A 7,993-nucleotide genomic window follows, 5' to 3' on the forward strand; every position below is an offset into this window, starting at 1 on the left:
ATTCCTTTTGCTATTAGAGTTTTATTAAAGCTTTTTAGTTGATTCTTTTTGCTATTGAAGAATATTATAGTTTTTTTAGTTGATCATAATAGAATATTTTAATTGATTTCTTTTTAGTTCATTCTTTTTGTTATTAGAGTTTTACAAAAGTTTTCTAGTTCATTCTTTTTGCTATTAGTTCATTCTTTGTGCTAAATGACCCTGAAATTGAAAAGCACTACAAATAAACTCCGAAAAGGTTGAAAGTTGGCATGGTATCATCATTTCACCCACATAGCATGTGCTAAAAAATTGAGAGGGTTACGGCAAAAACTGGATGCACTTCGTGTCCCAAATGGACAATCTCTTTGGAAGTATCATGGTTTCGAACGAAAAGTCTTTGTTACAAAGGGATTTCATTTTTTTGAACTTATTTGAACTCCAGACTTTTTGTGTGTTCAAAATGCACCATTCAAAGCCACATCATATATTTTAAACCCTTTCTGACTTCATTTGGTATTTTTCATGCATTTACTAATTTGTTTTAGCTAAATGACCCTTAAATTGAAAAGCACTACAAATGAACTCTGAAAAGGTTGAAAGTTGGCATGGTATCATCATTTCACCCACATAGCATCTGATAAAAAGTTAAGAGGGTTACGGAAAAAAACTGGATGCACTTCGTGTACAAAATGGACAAGCTCTTTTGAAGTATCAGGGTTTCGGACGAAAACTCATCTGCTACAGAAGACATTTCATTTCTTGACATGTAACTGTAGTGATATTCTAGATCGAAGGCATCATCAAAATAGTTGTGAAGAGAAAGTCTTCACTTTTTATTCGTGTGTGTCCCTTCCTTATTGCGCCGTAACCAGGGATAATCTTCATCGTTTAACAAGGTGCTTGGGTCAACCGTGACTTTGAGGGGAGGAATTTTATGAAACTTTTCATAATCTTCAGACAAGTCTGTCTTGCCCTCCATTCCCATGATGTCTCCTTTCCTTGAAAGAACTATGTCGTGCTTTTCTCATCGTATGATGTATTCACTTCCTTATCTTTTCTTTTTCTCAGTTTGGTAAACATGTCCTTCACATAGAAAACCTGCACCACATCATTGGCTAGGACGATGGTTCGTTTGTGTACCCAAGATTGTTGAGATCCACTGTTGTCATTCCGTACTGCGGGTCTACCTGTACCCCGCCTCCTGACAGATTGACCCATTTGCACCGAAACAAAGGGACACTAAAATCATGTCCATAGTCAAGTTCCCATATGTCCACTACGTAACCATAATATGTGTCCTTTCCCCTGTTGGTTATTGCATCAAAGCGGACACCACTATTTTGGTTGGTGCTCTTTTGATCTTGGGCAATCGTGTAAAATGTATTCCCATTTATCTCGTACCCTTTGTAAGTCAATACAGTCGAAGATGGTCCCATGCCCAATGAGTACAACTCATCTGCAGCAGTGTTGTCACCCATGAGATGTGTTTGCAACCAACTGCAGAAAGTCCTAATGTGTTCACATGTAATCTAGTCATCACACTGCTTCGGGTGTTTGGAGCACAGAATATTCTTGTGTTCATTGACATACGGGGTCACCAAGGTAGAATTTTGTAGAACCGTGTAGTGTGCTTGAGACCAAGAATGCTCGCCCCTACATATTATTGAGTCCGCTCCTAGCGTGCCTTTTCCAGTTAGTCTCCCATCATACCACGATTGAGGGAGACCAGGAATGAAGTCAACACAAGACCCAATGACCTCCTTTATTTGATGGCCCATGTTAATGCTTCCTTCTGGCCTAGAACGGTTACAAACATATTTATTTAAGACTCCCATGAACCTCTCAAAGGGGAACATATTGTGTAGAAATACAGGGCCCAGAATGACAATCTCGTCGACTAGATGAACTAGGATGCGCGTCATGATATTGAAGAAGGATGGTGGGAACATCAGCTCGAAACTGACAAGACATTGCACCAAATATCTACTTAACCTTGGTAGAACTTCTGGATCGATTACCTTCTGAGAGATTGCATTGAGGAATGCATATAGCTTCATAATGGCTAATCGAACATTTTCCGGTTGAAGTCCCTCAATGCAACCAAAAGCAATTGCATCATAATCACGTGGCTGTCATGAGACTTTACGTTCTAAAACTTTTATCTGCCATATTTATTATTTCCTTTATATTCAACGAGAAGCCAGACGGGACCTTCATACTGAGCAGGCATTCAAAGAAGATTTCCTGCTCTTCTTTGGTAAGAGCATAGCTGGCAGGACCTTCATACTACTTTGGAGGCATGCCGTCTTTTTCGTGCACACATTGCTGGTTCTTCTGTGCCTCCGGTGTATCTTTTGTCTTCTCATACACGGCCAAGAAGCCTAGCAGGTTCACACAAAGATTCTTCGTCATGTGCATCATGTCGATTGCAGAGCGGACCTCTAGGTATTTCCAATAGGGTAGGTCCCAAAATATAGATTTCTTCTTCCACATGGGTGCGCGTCCCTCAGCGTCATTCGGAATAGATAGTCCGCCGGGGCGCTTTCCAAAGATTACTTGTAAATCATTGACCATAGCAAGTATGTGATCACCAGTACGGACGGCGGGCTTCTTCCGGTGATCTATCTCGCCTTTGAAACGCTTGCCTTTCTTTCGACATTGATGGTTGGTCGGAAGAAATCGACGATGTCCCAGGTACACATTGTTCCTGCATTTGTCCAAATATATACTTTCGGTGTCATCTAAATAGTGCGTGCATGTGTGGTATCCCTTATTTGTCTGTTCTGAAAGGATAATGAGAGCAGGCCAATCATTGATGGTTACAAACAGCAACACATGTGGGTCAAATTCCTCCTGGTCGTGCGCATCCCACACACGTACACCTTTTCCATTCCACAGCTGTAAAAGTTCTTCAACTAATGGCCTTAGGTACACATCAATGTCGTTGCCGGGTTGCTTAGGGCCTTGGATGAGTACTGGCATCATAATGAACTTCCACTTCATGCACAACCAAGGAGGAAGATTATAGATACATAGAGTCATGGGCCAGGTGCTATGATTGCTGCTCTGCTCCCCAAAAAGATTAATGTGGTCCGCGCTTAAACCAAACCATATGTTCCTTGTGTCACCTGCAAAGTCTCCCCATGTTCTCTCGATTTTTCTCCACTGCGACCCGTCAGCGAGTTCTCTCAACTTCCCATCTTTTTTACGGTCCTCTTTGTGCCATCACATCAACTTGGCATGCTCTTTGTTTCTGAACATACGTTTTAACCGTGGTATTATAGGAGCATACGACATCACCTTGGCAGGAACCGTCTTCCTAGGGCGCTCGCCCTCAACATCACCAGGGTCACCTCGTCTGATCTTATACTGCAATGCACCGCATACCGGGCATGCGTTCAGATCCTCGTATGCACTGCGATAGAGGATGCCGTCATTAGGGCATGCATGTATATTTTGCACCTCCAATCCCAGAGGGCATAGAACCTTCTTTGCTCCATATGTACTGTCGGGCAATTTGTTATCCTTTGGAAGCTTCTTCTTCAATATTTTCAATAACCTCTCAAATCCCCGTTGTCAGAGACACCATTGTCTGTCTTCCATTGCAGCAATTCCAGTGTGGTACTGAGCTTTGGGTTGCCATCTTCGCAATTTGGGTACAACCCTTTTTTGTGATCCTCTAACATGCGATCGAACTTCAACTTCTTCCTTTCACTTTGGCATTGTCTCTTTGCATCAACAATGACCCGACGAAGATCATCATCGGGCACATCGTCTGGTTCCTCTTGATCTTCATCTTCCCCCGTTGCAGCATCATCGTATTCAGGGGGCGGATAGTTGTCATCATCCTCTTCTTCTTCATTGTCTTCCATCATAACCCCTCTTTCTCCGTGCTTGGTCCAAATATTATAGTGTCGAATGAAACCCTTCTCAAGCAGGTGGATGTGAAGGGTTTTCGAGTCAGAGTAAGACTTCCTATTCCCATAGATAGGGCATGGAAAACACATAAAATCATTATGCTTGTTTGCCTCAGCCACTTCGAGAAAATTATGCACGTCCTTAATGTACTCAGAGGTGCGTCTGTCACCGTACATCCATTGCCGGTTCATCTGCATGCATTATATATAATTAAGTGTGTCAAAAACCATTACAGAACATCATGAATAGAGAAGTGACCAAATTAATAGAAGTTCATCATCACATTAAAATCAAAGTACGTACAGTAGTGATCAAATATTATTACTGAAAAAATAAATACATGAAGTTCATACATAGTTCTCATTGAACAACATATAGCTCTCTAGAGCATCTAATAAAACCATACATTGAAACTATGTAAAACATTACAATGCAACCACAAATGCGATCATAATCACAACTAAGGTAACAATTGATAACGGCATAATGATGATAACAAGCCTCAGTATGAATGACATATTTTTTAATCTTTCTAATCTTCAAGCGCATTGCATCCATCTTGATCTTGTGACCATCGACGACATCCGCAACATGCAACTCCAATTTCATGTTTTCCTCCTCATTCTTTTCAATTTTTTCTTCAAGTAATTGTTTTCTTTTCAACTAAATTTAACCTCTCGACAAAAGGGTCGGTTAGAATTTCTGGTTCACACACTTCCTAGATAAAAACATATATGTCACGTTGATCGGCATAATTGTCATAAACACTAAATGAAACAAATAGTTATAAAAGATAATATATACCACATCCGAATCATAGACAGAACGATGGCCAATGGGGGCGGATACCAAAACCATCGTACTATATAATAACAACAATAATAAAAGTAAGAAAATTATACAAGTATCTATCTAAATCATACAAGTAAGAAATTTTTTTTCTTTTGAAAAGAAGATAAGAACAAGAGGCTCAACACGGTGGTGCCGGCAACGAGATCGGCATGGGCGATCGACGTCGGTGAAGACGGGGACGGGAGAGGACGGACCGCCAAACCTAGACCAATCTTGAGGAAAATGAAGCTTGGACAAGGAGCTTGGAGAGGAGAAAGCTTAAGTGTGGCTCAGACATTTCATCGTACACCTCATGTGCATAGGAGGTGACCTAGAGCAACAAACACCTCTCCCACGGCTGGCCAAAAAAACAGAGCAGTGGCTCTATTCGCGTGCAAGGGCGGGGGTATATATAGGGATCTCTTTAGTCCCGGTTGGTGGCTAAAACTGGGACTAAAGGACAACATTTGATCCTAGTTCCGGCCACCAACCAGGACTAAAGGTGTTGGGCCAAGAGCAAGGCCCATTGGTCTTCGTTCGTCTCTGGAATCGAAAGCAAATGGGTCAGACGAACCGGAACCAATGGCCCCCGAGGCCCGGCCGACGCCCTGGCCTCACGAACCGGGACTGATGCACCATTTAATCCTGATTCGTGAGTGAATCGAGATTAATGCCCATACTCAGACCTCAACCAAGGCCCTGTTTTCTATTAGTATCCGGGTGAATGGCGTGACGATGCCGTCCCAAGATGGATCTGGCAGCTCTACATCCGGGACGTAGAACCGCTCCTCCTGGCACCTTTTGTTTGTCTCCACAAACTCCCTGTGCAGGTATTGGGGGTCGGTGACCCCGCTGATGGCGGCACCGCTGCATTCGCACGTCTCGCTAACATTTATTTGCAGCTTGATGACGAAAAAGTTTCACCACAAGTCGAAGTGCGTCTCGTAGCAGAGAAAAGCTTCACATAGCGTGATAAAGCACACTGTGTGCAGAATCAAGTTTGGAGAAAGGTGATGGAGTTGTAGACAGTAAAAAAGAAATGGACGGGAGGACTGAACTGCTATGACATCATCTACAAGAAGCTCAGTTGCGCGTGAAGCGACAGACCAACAAACATGGGAGTGAAAGATCGTTTGAAGTGGGTGATTGAGTTTATCTCAAAGTGCAACCTTAGAGCAACTCCGATAGGGCGACCCCATTTCGTCAGCCGCCGTCCGTTTAGGTCGGTGCAGACAGAAAAGGCGGCCTAATGCGCCGACCCAAACGGACGCGTGTCCGCTTTTCGTCCGCGGGCGACCCATTCCCGACCCATTTTTTAGCCAATTTGCGTCGGCGCGGACACGCGACAGACGCGTGCACGCTCGCCCTCTCCTCCCCCGGCCCCAATGGTCTGTGTCACATTGCCCATACAACAGCAACCCTCACCCTCCTCCTCCGTCGCCGACGTCGCCGCCTCATTTTTGCCGGTGACTCTACCAGCTGCCGGGGCATCCACATCCGCCCAGCTACGCCGCCCACTCCCACGTCGTCCGCCATCGCCATTTTGCCGCCGGGAGCGGACTGCTTCCCACCCCCGTGCCCCCCACCGCACAGCTGCTCCCGGCCAAGAAGGCACCTCGCCGCCCGGCCAGATCCTCACCGGCACGCTCATCGGAAGCCGGCACGCTCGTCGGACACCGGCAAGACAGCTAGTTGGTCCGTGCGCGCCGCGACTCCCTTCGCCGGCCGTCTCCTTCGCCGACGCCCGCAAGCTGTTCGACAGTTTTCCAAGCTACAAAATGGACTCCGCCGACGAGTTTTTTTCTCCACAATTTCCTTTGCGACTCCGACGGTTCGTCCTCCGATGACGAGGAGGAGATATTGGCTACCGTGTTGGTCCATCACCACCTCAACAGCCAGCGGCCATTGTTCTGTGGCTCCATTTCGGGCCACCTTCCGGCGTTGAATCGCAACCGAGAAAGCGGGCATTTCCTTCTTTGGAAAGACTACTTTGATACAACAAACTCGTTGTTCAAACATTAGAAATTCCGCCGCCGTTTCTGTATGAGTAGGCATGTTTTGAACTGTATTAGAGAGGGGGTGGTCGGCTATGATGACTACTAGCTTTATTCTGGCCATGAGATACATGAGTAATACAAGTTTGTCTAAGACAAAATAAAAGTCTAATTTCATTCACCAAGGAGGCATAAACTGAGCGGTCAACTTCACCAGAAGATATCAAAGTTACTGTCGTACTTGAACCAGATTCAATTGCAATAGGCAAATCAGACCTTTGTATGGCAAGTGATAACCCTTCCATGATCCCACATAACTCAGCTTCAACTGGATCTCTGCAGGAAAATAGTGACCTGCACGCCGAAAAGGTGAGAGACAAGAGAGGAGAGGGTGTTCGCGTTTGATTGACCGTGATCGGTTAACTGGGCCGTCGACCGTGGTGCATAGGCCCAATCAACAGGAATACACTGATTTTTCTACGGGAGTAGCGTCCCCTAGGACAGCTGGCCCATTGAATCGGACGACCAGAAACAACCAGATCGAAACAACGGACGGCCAGGAGCGCTGATGGCATGAGAGGGCTGGAAGGGTGCTCAGTTTTAATGTATCTAAATTTCGAGTGCAAAGAGGATGCCGTTGGCAAGATTGGTTTTTCCTCTTATCAGAAATGCACTGCCGCCATCTGAATGCTTGCATACAGAGTGCCCGGTGATCTCATTGACGAGTACGTCCGTATGAGCGAGTCTACTTGCCTAGAATCCCTGTATAAGTTCTGCAAGGCTGTTATTGCTGTGTTTGGCCCTGAGTACTTGAGAGAGCTGACTGCTGAAGATACAACCCGTTTGTTGGCAATGAATGCTAGTAAGGGCTTCCCAAGGATGCTTAGTAGTATAGACTACATGCATTGGGAGTGGAAGAACTGCCCTTCTGCTTGGTAAATGCAGTATAAGGGCCATGTCAGGGCTTGCACTGTCATACTTGAGGTCGTGGCGTCTCAAGATCTCTGGATCTGGCACTCTTTCTTTGGCATGACCGGATCACACAATGATATTAACGTGCTTCAGCGCTCGTCGGTGTTTGCTAGGCTTGCTGAAGGCATCAGACCACCGGTGAACTTTACTGTCAACAGCCACAACTACGACAAAGGATACTATCTGGGTGACGGTATCTATCCTCGTGGACCACTGTTGTGAAGACAATACCCAACCCTATCGGAGAGAAGAGGAAAAGATTTGCCCAAGAGCAATAGAGTGCTAGGAAGGATGTC

The 7,993-nt window shown here is 45.2% G+C and overlaps 1 pseudogene; it reads left to right on the forward strand.

Moving 5' to 3' along the window:
* Positions 1-7,919, forward strand: part of LOC119292860 — a 53,615-nt pseudogene extending 45,696 nt beyond the window's left edge.
* The last annotated feature ends 74 nt before the right edge of the window (positions 7,920-7,993 follow it).

This window comes from Triticum dicoccoides, chromosome 4B, assembly GCF_002162155.2.
Source record: "Triticum dicoccoides isolate Atlit2015 ecotype Zavitan chromosome 4B, WEW_v2.0, whole genome shotgun sequence".
Classification (NCBI taxonomy): Eukaryota; Viridiplantae; Streptophyta; class Magnoliopsida; order Poales; family Poaceae; genus Triticum; species Triticum dicoccoides.